Here is an 18,430-nt window from a genome sequence, read left to right on the forward strand (position 1 = left end):
AAACAGCCAATTAATGCATTTTTAAATGCCAATGGGTAAATGCAGTACTTCTAGTATTTTTAACTGTTGCTGTTGCCAACTTAAGTAGCAACTGATTTATATTTATGAACTGTTCTTCGAAGGAACACGAACTGGGGGCAGTGGTAAGTTTGCTCCTGAGCCCCTGGCCTACAGAAGTGTCCAAAGGTCCTGAAAAAGCAGTGATTTTCATCCAGCTGCTCAATGCCCCATGAATTATTCTTGGCAGTATTCCTGCTGGCTCATATGTCTATAATGCTTGCTTTCACAGCTTATTTCACCTTCATTGGATCATGGAAAACAAGCCGTGTTTATTCTTGATATTTTATTTTGAACTTTTATCAGTTATTCTACTGTATTGGGGCATGGATGTCACACTATTAGGATTTTTTTTCTGCTCCCTATGACTTAGATATACTTTAAAATTCAAAATTAAAATAATTAAAGTTGTGAGTGATATTAAATGTGCTTTTCAACTTCTATGTTTATAATTGTATCCACTAGTAGAAAAAAATACAGGCTTAGAGGCAGTAAATATGAAGCATTCAATAAAACCAAACTGAATTCAGAAATAAAAATATTTTTTAAAACAGTTATGAGTATAACCCTCAAGAAGATATTCTTTCAATTATGTTGGGCAGCATAGTTCATGTAACTGTCAAGAACAAATCAGTGTACAGCAAAAGAGGAAAGAGATATTAAAACATATAAATTCTTCTCTGAGAGTTATAATTTCCCTAATAGAAGTGTCATTTTAATAAAGAGATACTACTTAAATATTTCCATGCAATAGAAATCCATTTTACACTTTTTTCACTGCAGCTTTACTGCCTTTTGGTCTACCTCAAAATTCCCATTGTACTAGGCCCATTAAATGAAGTTCAAGAGCATACACTTGTTCTTCTACTGGTCTAATATATGCTACAGAAAAAATGTGAGTGAACACAGATAGAGGTGCAGTGGAGATTCAGACAGAAGTCCTTGGGTTCTTTTTGGAAGTTACCTTTTCTATTTATTTGTTTTGACAAAACTTATGCTTTTTCAAGTAAGGTTTATCATAAAATGTATGGCCCTAGCTATATTTACAGCTTACTGTGGCACCTTAGCTGTATTATGAAATCATCATTGCACTGGGAATCTTCACAAAACTTGATCTAATTGCTATACTGCATAACCAATTGATTATGCATTTTCCTACTGATTCCCAAATTCAACTTGCATCAGAAAAATATGCACTGGAATGCAAGTTCCTTAAAGGGCAGCATAGATTCCTTTCTAAGAAATGTGGGCATGAGAAAATTGCCCCTTCTTAAACATGAAAGGAGTTTTACATAGGTCTTATGAGGGATTTGTGCAGTTTCCTTATGTTCAAACAGATAATGTGGTCACATTTCTCAAGTCAAAATCTAATTTAATTCAGAAAGAAACTGAAAGGAGGAGATCTTTCATAGCTTGGCATCTGGACCCTGTGATTACCTTCCAAAGACGAGGAGAAGCGGAATGAAGTCATGTGTAAATTGAACTCTGCTTCAAAAAAAAGTATAAGCCATATTTTTGTCAAATAGAAATAAAACATTCTTAAAAGGAATTTTTGGGCCTCTCTTGGTGTTTTGTGAGTCCTTTTTCATGGTAACTCATAAAAAAAAAAAAAAAAAAAAAAAGGCAAGAAAAGTTATTTTTATTCTATGTTTGACCAAGCAGAAAGTAATGGAATTCGAAATACGGAACATAGCTATATAGCTATTTGGTATGCTTACCTTTATAATGACTTGTAGTAATGAGTTGTACTGGTAAGCACATAGCCCTTTATAATTTCAGGTCAAATTCTAGAAGATCCATAAATTTGGTTTTAGTAATCAGAATCCGAGAATAATAATATTCAAGTTTAATTGTTTGAATAGTTCTAATTCAGAAGGGAGCAGGAGACAGAAACTGTGGAAAGCTGATTTGGAAAGGATTCTTCAAATTATCTGGCCCATGTTCCATGCAGCTTTTTGAATATATGTACTTATGCATGTGCACATGGGGGATCCAGCCAACACAACAGAATTGCACGCGTTAATTTTTTTGCCTGTTATTGGGTACTTATGTATCCTGTTACTATTTGCTCATTCATCCTAGAGGCCTAAAGTGTAGCAAGTCCTTAGTTACCACTCATTGTTGGTTTTTTCTGCCGTGGCAGTTTTTTTTTGACTGCAGCTCTTTTCTGACACTGCTGACCTTGTTCATTTTTTTTCTCTCTGTTGCCTAATAGTAAAAAAAGAAATATTTGCATCAAACTAATCTGATGTGACTGATGATTTTTTAAAGTCAGGTATTCAGGGTTCAAAATTCTTCCAACAATGTATCATTTTTTTATATTTAGTTGTGAAATATATTGTACTATAGGCAATTTGGTGGCTATGTACAAAATAGACTCACTGCTTCAATGGAGTCCTTATAATGGCAAATTTTTGTGAGGGTGGACCATCTTACTTGAAGGGAACAGGTAAACAATAGATTCTTTTGCAGAAGAGCCTAATTTTTTGCTAACTTTCCACATCCCACTTCACTGAGACATTTTTTGAGAAGATAGAATCTGATAGCAGAGTCTGAATTCTCTGTCATGCTTTACACAGGAGCTGCAAATACCCAATTCTATGCAGTGACTGAGCATTAAAATCACATAAGAAAAAATACTATTTTCAAAATAATGCCTTTTGTGATAAAAGTTGTTAGTATTTATATTTTTATTTCAAGTATATTTTCTAGACTGAAGAACAAAAGGTGCTTTGCAGATGGTCTTAATGGTGCATGGGTGACTAGAAAATGAGCAGTCTCTTCACAACTCTTCTGTGATGCATCTGATTTACAGATGCTAAAGAAGAGCTCCTAAAATATGGTTTATAAACTTTACCTTGAAACATTTGAAGTCAAAGTGATTAACTAGAAACTCATATTTCAACTTGTAAATGCTTCCTTTCCTATCACTTTTTTAGATCTATCATCTTTTTCCATGCATTTGTTTGAATTGTTCTGATCAACCCACAGAAAGGCATAAATGACTAAAATGTGAAGAAACTTTTACCATTCTACTTATTTCCTTAACTTGCCTTCATTTGACCCATTTATTTGATAAGAAATAAGATGATTTTCTCTGCTTCCTTCATCCCAACATGTGAAATATGTAGAGGTGGCTACCAGCTGTTTGTTGTGCAAGGAAGATAGACAGGAGAGACTCTGGGAGAGAAGATATAAAAGCACCTTAGAAGAATATTTGATTACAAAGGCGTGGAAAACTGTAGTTGTGTTTCTGTGCTCCTGACAGAGTAATCCAGATGTAGGGGATGCATAATGCAATTCTCAGCCATAAATTGCATAACTCTGCTGGCATTAGTAGGAAGATATCTATCTGTTGTTTCACTTGTTTCCCACTGTTGTGGTTTTTAACATAATTTTAACACTCATTTTAAAAGAGGAGATGAGGCTTCACTTGATCCACCAGTTAGCAAATACTTGATTATACTTGAGTACCACTTTGATTCTCTAAATGAGCACAATGAGTTGGTCCGCTGTATATGGTATCTCTTGGTATTTATAGCAAAGGCAATTTTGACAAAGCTATTACTGACATGATGGAATGACTGAATTTGATTACAGCAGTGAGTCCTACTATCTATAACCACATTAGTAAGTTGTAGCTCACTTTTTAGATTACTACTCCTAAAAAACTGTTTGGGATATGCTTTAAAATCATGAATATGATCATGTTGGAGCACATTCATTGCAAATTTAATGAAAATCTAGTAGTTATTTATGACAGCAGATGAAAGGTTCAAGTGGTTTTCCAATATTTAGTATGAAGATGATTTATAATAGTCTTTGGAATCCCTGTGGAAGTGCATATGTGACTTTCTTTCTGTTGCATAGTGGTGTCTTTATCTAAGATGTTCAACAGCAGTGTCCACAGTAAGGAGTGTTATCCCATATATCTACTGCATGCTTCCCTTGGTAATAGATTCCAGTAATGTCCGTCATTATGCACCAATTTTATACGTTGTCTTAATGGTCAAGGCTGCTCAAACTTGGGTGCTCTCTTTCTTGCTGCTTCCACCCAGGAAAATGAGAAGGACTGATACTTTGCTGTGTGGTTCAGAATTGAAAACCTCATTGGGTTAACAGGGTTACCGTTCCCAACCCAACTGTCAATCTCAGTCCCTTGGAACACCGGGTTTCACAGGTCAACCCACAGCTTGTTAAGCCATTTCAACAGTCTAGAAGTAGCAGATGTTTAGTTAAAATCTTTAAAATCTTTATGCTGTGCAACTTTCATTACATTTTATCTGTTTCCCTACATTTCTTCTTAATATTACTGCCCTCTAACAGAATACATTGCTCTAAGAATGATTAGAAATACCCTTTACTCTCCCCACTGCAACCAATTGACCTCCAAACAGCAACAAGAGAGATCTGGAAAATAACCTCTCTCAAATTTAAACTCTTATTGTAAGTCTGAGTCCTTCCTGGAGCTAGGAGTCACAGTAAAAGGTCAGTGCATTGATACAGGGTATATTAGTGAACTGTACCTCACGTTAGCCCAAAACCTGTGGTGCTTGAGGTAAAAGGAGTGATAAAACGGCTATGAAAACTTTCCTATCAGTATACTCGTTATGTGGGAAGGATGCTTTTGTGATGATACAGGGAATCAAAGTAGTTATTCACAGATTCATTTTTGGTCTAACAATCAATTAATGACCCCAGGTCACAGAACTCCATTTTTTAATACCTCCTTATCTCTAAGCAGCTTAGGATAGTGATGGCCTCTTGGTCTTTTTCTTTCCTTCATTTTTTCCTTTTTTTTTAAAGATGTCAAATGTCAAGGAAATTTATATTTGGGATTTGAAAAATCTCTGCATCTAACACAAGAACTGGCATGCTTTGATTAATTTTGATATGTTTTCATTGACAACAGTATAAAAATTATTGCTTATAGTAATACGTCTAAAATGCTTTCAGCAGCCTGGTAACTTGGCAAGTAATTTACCACTCGCGTATTATTTAGAGCTGGAGTCCAGCAGAAGGTGTCAGCAGAAAAACACTTTGTTTAACATAAAATGAGAATTTTGGTTTTGGTTCAGCATTGGGCATTTATGCCCTTGCAAAATGCTATTATAACATCTGTATATATTTCCATCCTATGACACTTATGCTTGTTGAATTCTGAAGATAAACAGGAATGAGAAACAAATGAGAAGTTTGCCTTGGCTAACAAGGAATTCAGTATGACCCCAAATTTAAACTCACTCTACTTAATTGTCCAGAATAAGTGAAATCCATTTTTTTATTTTGTCAATTTAACTTTTAGTTTTTACTAGATATTAATGTTTGAAAAATCTTACCTATAGATTACCAGTGTTGCAGTCTAGTAAAGTAATTTAGTTATACATCCATCTGCAATTTTAAGGGCTAATTTTAATTGACTTTTAAAAATTATTTCTGAGATTTTCTTTATGGGTTTTTTCATAGCTATTCATTTTTTTCCCTAAAGTGGAGGTGAGACACCATCTTCTAGAAGCTTTGTGAGAGATGGTCAAGGGTTCTTGCTTCATTATAGGCTTCATTGTGGAGGCCATTGTGAAAATATTTCTCTTCTCTGAATGAATAAAATTTATTATTTAGAGCTTTAATTGAGAAGTTTTCTCTTAACATAAATATCATCAATTCATAAAGTTGCAAATAATACCCTTAAACACTGACAGTGCTATTAAAAGTAATTCCTGAAAGAAGGTACAATCTCTACTTTTAGTATAAGTAGTTTGTATATTTTATGGAATTATTTCTGATGACCTTGTTCATAGTAATATCAACTGTTATATTAAAGTTCGAATCATAACATATATGACCAAATGAGAATTTTTATTGGATTTTGAAGACATTGTTTTTCCAAACTTATGCTTGACCCAACAGTAGGTTGTCTCATTCGAATATGACCTGTGATGTATCAATTGCAGTGGCTGAATCAGATCTTAATTTTACTCTGTCTGATAGAATCAGCTAATTATTTCTGTGTAGTGTCATTTTATCTGACAACAGCTTTGCTGACTAGAATTTTAAAAGCTTCATCTTAAGAAGTAAACAACAGTAGGAGAACATCACTGTTTTCAATGATAGTATAAAAACTTTCAACTTAAATTCTATGTCCCTCTCTTCTAATTTTGTGTGTTGTCATCTTACAAGGATCAACATTATTTCACTCTGCTTCCTGGACTTCTGCTGGGATAAAATATTCTGCTATACTGATGAGCCCTAAAGTTCAACTACGAGTTGTTATCCTGGATAAATATAAAGTCGCTAAATATTTCTACTACATCAATTACAGTTCCCTAGCAAAAGTAAAAACATTACTTTTTATCCATTTTCATCTGAAGTTGAGACACTCCAAAATATCAGTATCATCAGTTCCAGACACTGCATGCCAACTCCACCTGAAGCAAAGATTAGTCAGAATGGTCAGAATACGGCAATGTTCGGAGGCTTGCTGCATTTAAATTGTTACCTAGCTGCACAGTTAGTTGCCCCTACCTCATGAAAATGTTTATATTTCCCTTCTACAACTTAAAATAATAGTCTTGAGTATTACATAAAATATTATTTTATTCACCATTTTATATTGGCTATATCTATTACATGCCATTTCTAAAGGAATTCCTTGAGATTCAAATTGGTTTCTTTCAAAATATGGCTGATTTACACTGATAACTTTGAGTAGCTGCAGTCTCTAACTCAAGGATTCTTGTTGCTGACATTTAAATTTGGTGAATAAAACACTTGAGTTGTGATATGGCTGGAGTGCTGGGAAAAGTGCACAAGACAGCTAGGCCAAAGACCTTTGAATATGAGAACCAGACTATGAACTGAAGGTGATATTTCACGGGCCACTTGAATACTAAGCAAGGGACAGATGTCTCTTATCCTACCTTGTTTAGCTTGGAAGACACACAGGCAGCTGAATGATTTTCCAGTCAATTAACACTGCCTCTTAATTGACTGTATTTTTACTGCGTGCTTGTTGTAGGATGGATGGCTATATACATTTGGTCTGATGTGCCACTGTTATTTTAGTGGCCTTGATGATAATGTCAACTTGCACAATGACAGTTGTTGAGAGGTGATACAACCTTTTAAATATAAAGCTGTGTTTGACAATAATTCTAAATTTTAAGCAATAAAATTTACATCTATAGACTGAGAGGAATAGCACATTGGTATTTTTTTTTATTAACTTCTTTTTAATAATTTTTTTTTTTCTGTTCCCTTGAGTAATGCCTGCTCAATCCTACATCTATTGAGGCTCTTCACCCTGCAGGCAACTGTCACAGAAAAGACAGACACATAACAGTTATAGGCTAAATGATTGGATATATTCTTCTCAGGAAATAAAGTCTCTTCCAAAGCAAATTGTGTCATGAATAATGTGATATGTTTTTATCCTTCCCCAGGATTTTTTTAATTCAGGGACAAGTTTTTAGGAGAACTTTTCCTTTTAACCTTTTTACCTGGAAATTCTTTTATATAATGAATGACTAAATACAAATTTCATGTTAATGTGCATATTGTGTAGTCTGTACCTAATGTATCTATTGTACCTTCTGTATAGGGCTGATTATTTAGAGCCCTAAACAAATTTCATGCTTAAAAAAAAAAGCCTAACATACAATTGCTATAAAAATACTAACATCCTTAGAGGAAATGTCTTATAAAAGATAAGCCTATCTAAAAACATATTCATAGCACTAAAACGTATTCATCAGTAACATATGTTAAAAGTTCATACTTACCAATACAGTCCATCTAAATTCCTCACTTTATTGCCTAATAAAATGTAGGATGCCAACTATCCAGCATTTCTGACATGTGACTGAATTATAAAAAATATTTCTTGTAAAATTATTATAACAAAACTTTCAGATGCTTTGCTAATTTCTAAATAAGATGTATTTATTATATCTGTATGTATTATATCTGCTTTTGAAAAAGAGATTAGAAGTTCTGAATGTCAAGTATTAAAATTCCAACTTGAGTCTTTGAAACATAAAAAACAGTTGGAGACTTAAAACAGGTAAATATTTTGATTTTAAAAAATATCTGGTGGTATTTAGTTTTATTCTTACAGCTCACAAAACCCTTGGAAAGATTATTTATGTTGGATATAGTGCTCCTTTACTTTTGTGTATGCCACTTGAAACCATTTAGGGTCCTAATTAGAGAACAGTAGAACATAAAAATTACTGGAAGAATTTTGGGCATCCTTAGCAAAGGTCTCAATATTTTAGAACAACTGAAATACACAAACTTTATTAAGATGAAGAACAGAAAAACAGAGCTGCAGCAAATTATTTGCCTTTCAAAGACTGAAAATTATACTGTGAATGAATTGTCTTGTATGAAATAAATATCTTTTTCAAAATATGTGATGAGGTCTCTTTTGTCTCTTCCTCATAATTTATAAACACTAAAGAAAATGTTTCATCATGTTACTAAGGGACAGCCAGTCTCTTTCAGTCTATCTTGAACTTTGAGTCATATTTAAATAACAAATTTGAACTTGCTTGACATGTAATTCTACCTTAAATAGGCTATAATATTTTAAACACATTTTCCAAAAGTCTCTGTTACATATCATTGGAACTCAAATAGCATGCCTGAAAAGAGTTTTGGAAACTTTGACATCGTCATCTGACCAACCAAACCATGTTTGAAATTGTTATCACTACTGTATTTGTAAGTGAGCTCAAAGCTCAGTGCAGACAACCTGACAGGCAGCTTCTTGGAAGTATTGTGTCTTAGTAACCTTAAACATGGCTTTTCCTTTTGAACACTTTAGTAGTTGAGATAAAGTGGAAGCGTTTTGGCAGCCCTACAGCCTTTGATCCAGTCTGCGAGAAAAATAGTACTGAAATGCCCCTAGTCCTGAATTTTATAAACCATGCTAGGATGACAGTTATCTGTCCTTTCCCCCTTTTTCCCCTCCAGAGTTAGTATAAGGGTTCCATTTGAAATGCAAACTTCATGAGGCAAAGAAAAACACTAATCCTAAAGTGCTATAGAAGCCACCATTGAGATAAAAGAGTAATAAATTTTGTCTTACTTCCTATGCATGCTGGAGCTCATTCATTCTCCTTGTAAAGATGGTATTAACAATTCAGAAAATTTTGTGAAATTATTATGAAAATTCTTCAGTATTTCCTTTCACATTTCAGTAACCATTGATACCATAAAATTGTAACTTTTTCACATGTTACCCAGGGAAGTGGTGGATTATTCAGGACTTGGTTTGTCAGGGGCCTTGATAATCTAATTTAACAATAATCTAATCTAACACCCTATCTTCGACAGTTTAGAACAAATTTTCTCCAGATTGCCCTTCCAACCTAGTATTTTCTGTGATCCTATGATCATCTATGTCCCTTTTTTCTGTTTCCCATCATGTCCAGTCTTGTTTCTCCCTCATTCTAGGCCCTGACTCAATGTGTCCTGAGCAGCTGTAGTTTTTGTTTCCTCCTAAAACCTATGGTCATCTACAGCCCTTACCTGCTTTCATGGCCATTCTCGCCTCAGCAAGCATTATGACTGTCAGATATCTATTTACAAGATGAGTAAATACCACCACTGTGTCACCTCTAAGTGGACAGGAGAGGCAGGCTGAGCAAGTCCTGATCTTGCCTCTGGTGCTTCTACCAAAGTCCTTCTCTTTTTCATGCATGTGCTTTGACTGGTAAACGGACAGGATGGATCAGAAAACCCAACCACGCACCGTGTGGGAATTTAGGTTCAATCCAACTTTATAGATTCTGTTCAGTGCAGTACAAGACAATGACAAGCTCACCTTGGACAAGGAGTATGTCAGGTCCACCTGTTATTTGAGCAGCCCTAATCCATTGTCACTGAGCCGACAGTGTCACTATGGATATTGTGTACACTTTCAGAAGTAATGTGGCTGACTCTAAAAGAGCCATCTCAGAGTTTGCCTTCCCATAATGCTGGTCAGGCTCTAGAAATATGTTGAATTGTGTTGAAAAGTCATATAGACAAGGCTACATCATGAAGAAATTGCATTCAATTCATTACCTTAGCAATCTCTCACGTCCCCTGCAGTCATTTCTGCAGACTGCATGACATTCAGACAGTGGAACTCCAAACCATGCTGCAGAAAAACAGGCGGTTGCAAACATTTATTATTGTTTTCTTGCCACTATGTCCCACCCAAGGGCAAGGAGTTCTATCACTATGAGCAACCACAAAAGTGAGGAGAAGCACAGTGAGTACGGACCTAAACAAGCTGCCCAAGATCTTAGTATGTCAGTATTTATTTGGATTGTTTGGATTGTAGCAAAATCTGGGCTTTACTGGACTCGACTACCTTGGAGCAGATATAGAAGTGTTTTCATCACTTCTAACAAAATCCTAAAGGTCTCAAGCCAATTTATTCTTAATAAAGCAATTAGGACTTGGCTTGATTAATAAAAAAACTAGATAACCTATTATGAGCAGTTTAAAGCTCATGTTCCTTGACAAAGAACTAACTTTTTTCTAGAGATATTAGTAAGATTTCCATCACTCAGGTGTATCTATGTTGGTATGCATGAGCTGGCAGTAGTTGTTGACATGTCAATAGACCTGTGTTGTGTTTGCAGGAGTTGTAAGGACTGCTTATCAAGATGGCTCTTTGGAGTGAATACATGGTTGTTGCCTTTCTCTCCCTTAAGCCCAAATATGCGAATAAGAACTCTGTGACTGCAACTGAAGGCAAAAGGCCAGACACTTGCCAGAAACAGAGGTGAGAAATCAAGCCAAGGAATCTCAGTCAGAGTGGAGAAAACTGACCTTCAGCCTGGCGCTTTTTTCTCCCAGGCAACAGAAGAGAAGCCCCTATTAATATTCCTAGACAGGCACAGCCAAAATGTTAGGAGAGCATTATATATTTGTACTTGTCTTCATAATATATTCTTGATTTTCAGGCATACTGTTTTCAATTATAGTGCAAATTGCAACATGTTTAAATATAGCAGTGTATCTCAAAAACTTTCTCAAATTACATTTTGTTTATTTTAAGGAAATAACTGTAATATTACAGTAATTTCACGATTATAAGCTGCACCATTTTGACTAAAATTTTGGTCCGAACCCAAAGTGCAGCTTATAATCAGATGCGGCTTATATATGGACAAAGAATGAAAAGTTACTGACACCCAGAAGTGCGGCTTATACTCAGTGCGGTTTATAATTGTGAAATTACTGTAATTGCCTCTTTAGCAACCTCTGGTGCAGACCTTCAAACTCTTATATTTTCTCTCCAGTATTCCAGCTACTAACTTGAAATATCTGATTTTCACAAGCAATGAAGAAGCTCCACCTCATGTGTTATGTATTTGTTTTACATTTACCATTAAAGCTGAAAAAAAAAGTTTAAAAAATAAATCTCAGTTATTAATATCAATGTGTGTTCTTATGATTTTGGCAGCAAATAGACATGCTGAGTCTTCATCTGTAAAAATGAAGCTAAAAGAGAAGCAGCACTTCAATTTATGGCTAGACTGGACAGGTACGCTATCTGAGTTTTTAATGTTTTTGAGCATAATAGATACCATGTATGGAGTTGATTCAATGAAAACTGCTATCATGAATGATGATCTTTTGAAGTCTAGTCTTCCAAAAGTTCATTCAAAAAAACCACTATAGAAAGGTATTTGAACTAAGAGTGCCTGAGATCACAGCACTAAGTTGCTTTCCAATGAATATTGTGTCAAATTCAAAGCTTCCATGCTCTGTGAGATTGACTGAAATTTCCTGAGAGACTACCTCTCCCTACGTGGTCATAAGCATTTGCACAGCTGCTAAAGGTTTTTGGCAGCTACCCACAACTCTGGAACCACATCTGGACTAGATCTAAGTGGTCATAAATTTCAGTACCTTCAGAACAAATCAGTGAAACCTACTTCTCTCACCTAGCAGTACCAAAGCCAAAAAATAAGCCAATAAATTTCTGCTATCAGGAGATGGAAAGAGAAAAACAGAGACCCTTTTGTCTTCTCTTTAGCAGATATGTAAGATGCTTTAATAATCTGATAAAGGGACAGATACAAATTTAGAATATAAACTTAGATAGCTAAAGCCTAATCTGAAATTTAAGAAAAAAACAAAGAAGTTAATTCAATTTCAGGGATTCAGAAAATAAAACCTCATTTGATTTAACTCTTAAGGGCAAAATTTGAATTTAGATTCTTCTTTTGGAGACTTTCTTTGATCACAAAACTGTTTCCTTAAGGAGAATCCTTTCTCTTAAAAAACTACTAGATGATCATCACATTTTTAATTGCACCCTTGAATAAACTCAGTAAACAATAGTGTGGTTTGCTATGCAGCTTGCTCTTGAATAACTCAAAATTTGGGAGATAATTAAAATTTAAACTTCTGAAGTGAATTTGAATCCTATAACTATGAAATATATAATTTGATATATTTCATGAGACTTTTTTGATTAGGTTGACATTGTACTATTGTTTGAAATGGGCCTCCTAAGGTGAAATTGAGATGCTGAGAATAAGAGGAAATGTATAATTTATAAACTCTACTTAATAAAGCATATGTTAAGTACAGCTCTGTGTAGAAAAGTCTTTTAAGGTTATTTATAGTTTGATTTATTATATTAGAGTTCTTCTTAATAATAGAGTTATCTTACCATCATAATTGAGCCTATCTGTCAAGATTACAGAGGACATTTTACATATCTGAAGGAAGATGGCAAGGCAGAGCTACGAATCAGCAGCAGGTACCGAAGTTAGGATGGCAATCAATACTATTGAACCACAGCATTTTCTTAACCTAAATTTTCCAAATCATTTGAGTCTGGATATATGCTTAATATCTGTCCAAATCAAAATCTCCAGTCAGATGGGAATGACTGGCAACTTCAATTGCTTGGAATCTTTTAATAAGGATTTAAAAATCAAGCTATTGAGTTAGTCAAGAGGAGATGAGAGAAAGAATCCACTACTCATGGACATCTGCATACAAAGAACAGGTATTTGAAGAACAATCTTTCTGCATAAATGATCTCTGTGTAATTCAGAATGTAGCAAAGAAGGTGCTCATATGACCTGTTGATTGGTAGTAGAAGTGTTTTTATGAAGGCACTGAGATTATCTTTCTTAGCTTCCAACAAGCCCAGCTTCCAACAGAGGCTTTGTTACGGCTTCTTTTTCTTTGTCCAAAGGTTGGATCCCATACAGATCCATCTCCTCCCTATCTCAGCGTCTGCAGGAACCATTTCAGAGTTAGGAAGCTGAGGTGCAAAGAACTTAAAATCAGATTATCAAAGGTGTTTAGTCACTAACTTGCATTTAATCCAGAAAAATCTGATTTTCATATCTTCATATATTTATCTAATAAATTCTTTAAAAATCAAGTGCAAAGTTTCTGTCAAGTCAAGCTTCATGTTTGCATGTAAGGATTATACTCAGTCGTGATAAAATATTTGCCCACTAGTAAAATAAAAGAAAAAATTGCAGTTGAAAAAATTAAGGAGGGGTTTAGTAGAGACAAAAGTGATAAATAAACTTGGTGAGGAAGAAAGAGATAAACAGGGCATATTTGTTTCTTGCTTTACTGTTTGTTCTGAAGTGATATAATCAGCTATAACAGTATTGTAATGAAAAGAACAGGAAGAAAGTGATGTGATGAGATGTGAAAAGTTACCCAAAACTTTGCTCAGATTTTGGAGAGTGAAGGAGAAGGAGAGTTGAATTTTCCAGGAAATCTACTTCAAGTTTCCCTCTACTGATTCTTTTGCTTTAAAGTAAAGATCAGTTAATGTCATTTTGGAAGGTGGAACAATGCTGTAAGAACAGGAAAATTGAAGACTGAATATTATTTTTTATTGATTCATGGACTGCACAAGAGAGGGTTTGCTGTTGGGTCAGGGAAGGTTTATTCATTTGATGTGGCTGTTATTTTCATGGTTTAATTCCAAATTTAACAATTAGCCAGCAGGAGCAATGGCAGGGAATCCTGGGTGTAGTCTTCATTGGTTTGTCTATTGCAAAGAAAAAATCCATTCATAGGTAACTTTTATTAATCAGAATTATTTTTCTTCTGCATTGCTTTCAGCTAGTTAATATATGGAACATTATTGCAATAGAATCTCAAATCAGAACTCTCCTTCTCATATTGTTTCAGTAAGTTCAACTGCATGATGATGGAGATGATCATAAAACAAGGATGTTTCAATTATGTATAGTAAAGTGACTCTTAAGCCCTTTAGCAAAGCACAGCAGGGTGTACAATTAACAGAAGCAACTGTGTCTTCAGACGCTTCAGAACAGTGTCTTTGGGATCCAGAATCACAACTGAAGATGTGACTCCTTTGCCCTCCTGCACTAGTATTCTCATCTCTAATTTTGCCACTGCTGGATTGATATATACATAATTATTCCTTTATGTTCCTGTCTATATCATTCTCCCACCTCATAAAAGTCAGAAAACAAGCTTGAGGCCAGTACCTATAATTAAAGCTCTCAGACACTATTGGCAGCATTAATACTGTTATTGGAACATAACATTTGGAAAACTTTAGTTTTGCGGTGCGTTCAGTAACCATTTCCAGCATGTTTAAATCAATTTCACAGGTAAAAAATATTCAGTAGGTATCAAAAGTGAATAAATATATATATACAAAAGTGAATATATATATATATATGCCATATACAGTAGATGCTTTCTGAAGTCACTAAAGACATCAATACACATATTTTATGCTTTCTTTCCCAGTAATAAAGTCCTGTTGTACTAGTCCACATTCTCCCAATAACCACATTTCCTATGCTGTGAAACAGTATTTTGTCTATTTAACCTCTCCTTCAGTTTTAATTGAATGAAAAGCAGTTAAAGCATTACTATCCTTCCATACTAGTAGTGAAATGATTTTGGGGAAATTCTTGAAAGCGATTGTGAAAAACGACTTGCATATAGGAGATGTTATCTGATGAAATGGTAGTACAAATTTAACAATTGTAAGAAAACAAATTTGTCTAGATTCTATTTTTACTCCAGGTTATGGGATCACTCATTCTTTTGCTCTTTGTAATTTATTGACTTCCCTCAACAACACTACTACTACTTAATACTGAATGTGGGATTTAAATGAAGTATTTGGGAAGTGAGTTAAGACTTCTCAGGTCTTATCTAAGTCTTACTGAAATTGAAAAGTTGTGGAAAAGACTTATATGAAAAAGATTTTTGGAAGTGAGTGTCAAATTTTTCGTCTTTCTTTTTGAGGTTGGCACAAATTTACTTTTTTAGAAAAGGGTTTTTTGGATTTTCTTTAAAGTGCTTTATAATCCTTATAACACTTAAAATTGTTGGCAGAGAGTTTAATTTGCATATCACTATAAGTATCTGCATATTGGTAGAAAGAAAAATAATTTTTCTTTTAAACTTAATTCTGTATAAATGCATTGTATTTTCAGTCTGTATCTGTTTAGATGAGTTATTTGAAACAGAGCACAAGATTCACTTGTTGTGCTTCATATATGTGTTATGGCCTCAGTTTTTCATCATTCCATTCCATTCAAATGAATGGTTGATTCCTGACTGAAAATTTAGATGTTTGATAGATTTAGCTGAAGATATTCATCCTCTGGCAGTGAAGTAGTTAGCTGTATTCGCATTTACCGTAGGTGTAATTAAGCTTCAAAATTAACATTTTAAAATTAACACCTCATTAAAACCAGTGGACAGCATTTAAACTTCTCCTCTGATTTTCCATTATTTTGTGCTGCTGATTGAATGAATGATACACAATGAGGACTTTATTTTAAAACACAAAGAAATAGAAACAAGAAATAACCTTGAAGTCAATAAGCAAATCCTTGAGATCCATCCTTGGTCAGTCTTCATTCATATTCATAGTGATGTGCGTTATATTATTTACAGTAAGATGCATTTATTCAATAAATATTAAAGACTTTAGGTTTGATGTCTTATTTTATTTGTTTATGGTTTTTCATTTGTTTTTTGTTTTGTTTTGCTTTTGTTTTCTCTCTGAAGTGAAGGGGAACACATCTTTAAAATGCAGTGGGGAAGAAAAGGTATTAATATTAAGTCCTTTGTGACTGTGATCCTGAGTAAGAGAATTTGGAATTTTGGAATTTTTTAATTTATGGCGTTTGATTAGAAATTTTGAATATGCTGCCTCATTAGGTTATTTGGAGATTATCACTGCCACTACCAAATGAACATATGTTTCTCTCATGTAACTCAAGAAGTATTTGTGTTGTCACAATTTTGATAGACTATTTTGATAGACTATTTGTTTATTTTTTCCCCACAAATCCTTTAAGAAAGGTTTCATTCCTGAGATTACAATATGGCTATAATTTTGAGATCCAGAATTATAGTGACAGTGCTGTTATAAAGGTTGTGCACTAAAATTTTGGAAGATATCTGTAAGAAAACATGAATTTCCAGAAATGTTATGCATCATAGTACTATGAAATAAAACTGAAGTTAAAGTAGAGAGGTCAAAAGAACCCCAAGAATTGTAACTTAATATACATGATAAATTCCATTATATAATAGTTGATCAGCATTATGCCTTTGCCTGTTTATAGGGTGAAAATTGAGGAACTTTGAGATACTGGAATGACAAGAAACACATAAAGGAACCACAGAAAAGGGGAAATTCCAAGAGCCTAATAACACTACTGGAAAAATGCCAGACATGTATTTAAAAACCTCCTATCTACATGCTGGATAAATGATTCCAAGAAGCCTTAGGTAGCAATGTATGTATTGGATCATATTTAACTATGTGATTTTCTTGTGGGTAAATGTTTTCATGAGCTCTATTCTAATGTTTTACAAGTAAAGTAAATGTATGAGGGCAGTATAATTTATTTTCTAATGAGGGATCAAGTAGTTTATTTCTATTGTACATGTTATTACAGTGACTGTAACATGCTGTGAGAGAGCAGAATGATGAGCAGTCACATCTTGCTAACACATCTTAGATGATAAACAGATGGAGACTATGGAGATATTCCATGTTAGGACATGCAGGAAAAATTATTTCACAAATGTACATAATTAGCATAAATTATTTTGTAAAAGCTTTGGGGGTTTTTGGGTTGTTTTGTTTTGTTTTGTTTTGTTTTGTTTTGTTTTGTTTTTTTATAGTCTCCTCCTTTGCCCCTTAATAGCCATGACCTTGGCAGCTTGTGTCTTCAAGATCAGCTACAATTATGATGGGTGGATGAAGCCTTAAAGGTTAGAAGTTTAGTTTGGAGAAGTACCAAGAAGTTTGGATACTAATCTCATATTTATCCAAACTAATCCTTGGAGGTCTCTCTCCTTCCTCTTCCCCCCACAAGACAGAACTATGTCTTTTTTCAGGCTTCATGCTTGCACTGACACTGTCCTTTCACACTCGTCTTGGAAATTTCACATCTGCTATTGCTTTATGCTTCCTGTTATTTTAAAATCACATACAGTGGGATCTCCCTGAGTCAGGGATTTCTCACGAATGCTTAGCTTCTTGCCCTAGTGAAGTCTCAAGACTGGTGAGATTTGAAATGATGAAAAGTGAGACAGAATTGTCAGGGCCATTAACTGAATTTGATTAAAAAATTCTGTTCAATTTAGGGTCAAAAAAAGGGTTCATGAGACCTCCAGTCTGATCCCCTGTGTAAAGTAAGCAACAGATTTTTAGCTCCTGATTGCTGTATTAAATCCAATAATTTAAGTTTGACTGAAGTATATTTTCCAGCAACCCGTTCTATCTTCACCTAAATACAGCATGAGATACTTCCCTCATCCTCAATGATTACTACTCATTCGTTTTTGGGTTTTTTTTAAATTTGACTTTTTCCTTCTTCAGCCTTTAAAATATTCATCCTTAGCCCTTCTTTATCAGATTACAGTTTATTTGGAAGCCTGGTTTTTCTCCCTGGCCTTTTTGCTTTTTTTTGCTTTTGGTGATCTATCCAAAGTTATTTAAGTCTCTCATGCTTCAGCTTTTTTTTCTCCAGACATTGAATAATTTTTTACCTGAACCCTTCTAAATTTTTCAGTAATCTTTTGAAAATGCATACTGGAACAACAAAAATAAAATTGCCTCCCAAATTCTATTCAATATTCTCCCTTTACATATAAACAGATTAGACTGTGTCTTTTCACTACTACATCAAACTGGAGGCTCATATTGAATTACTTGTCCATGGTATATGCTTGTCAATGATTTGTGAGGACACTTCATGATACTCTAGAAATGGAGCTCAAACATTGTGAAGTCTTATGATGGAATTTTTTCTTCTTTCCCTAACAATAAAGTCATAAACCTGAATGCAAATAAGAGGTAAACACTCAAATAAAAGGGTCA

This window comes from Catharus ustulatus, chromosome 1 (genome assembly GCF_009819885.2).
Source record: "Catharus ustulatus isolate bCatUst1 chromosome 1, bCatUst1.pri.v2, whole genome shotgun sequence".
NCBI classification, from domain to species: domain Eukaryota; kingdom Metazoa; phylum Chordata; class Aves; order Passeriformes; family Turdidae; genus Catharus; species Catharus ustulatus.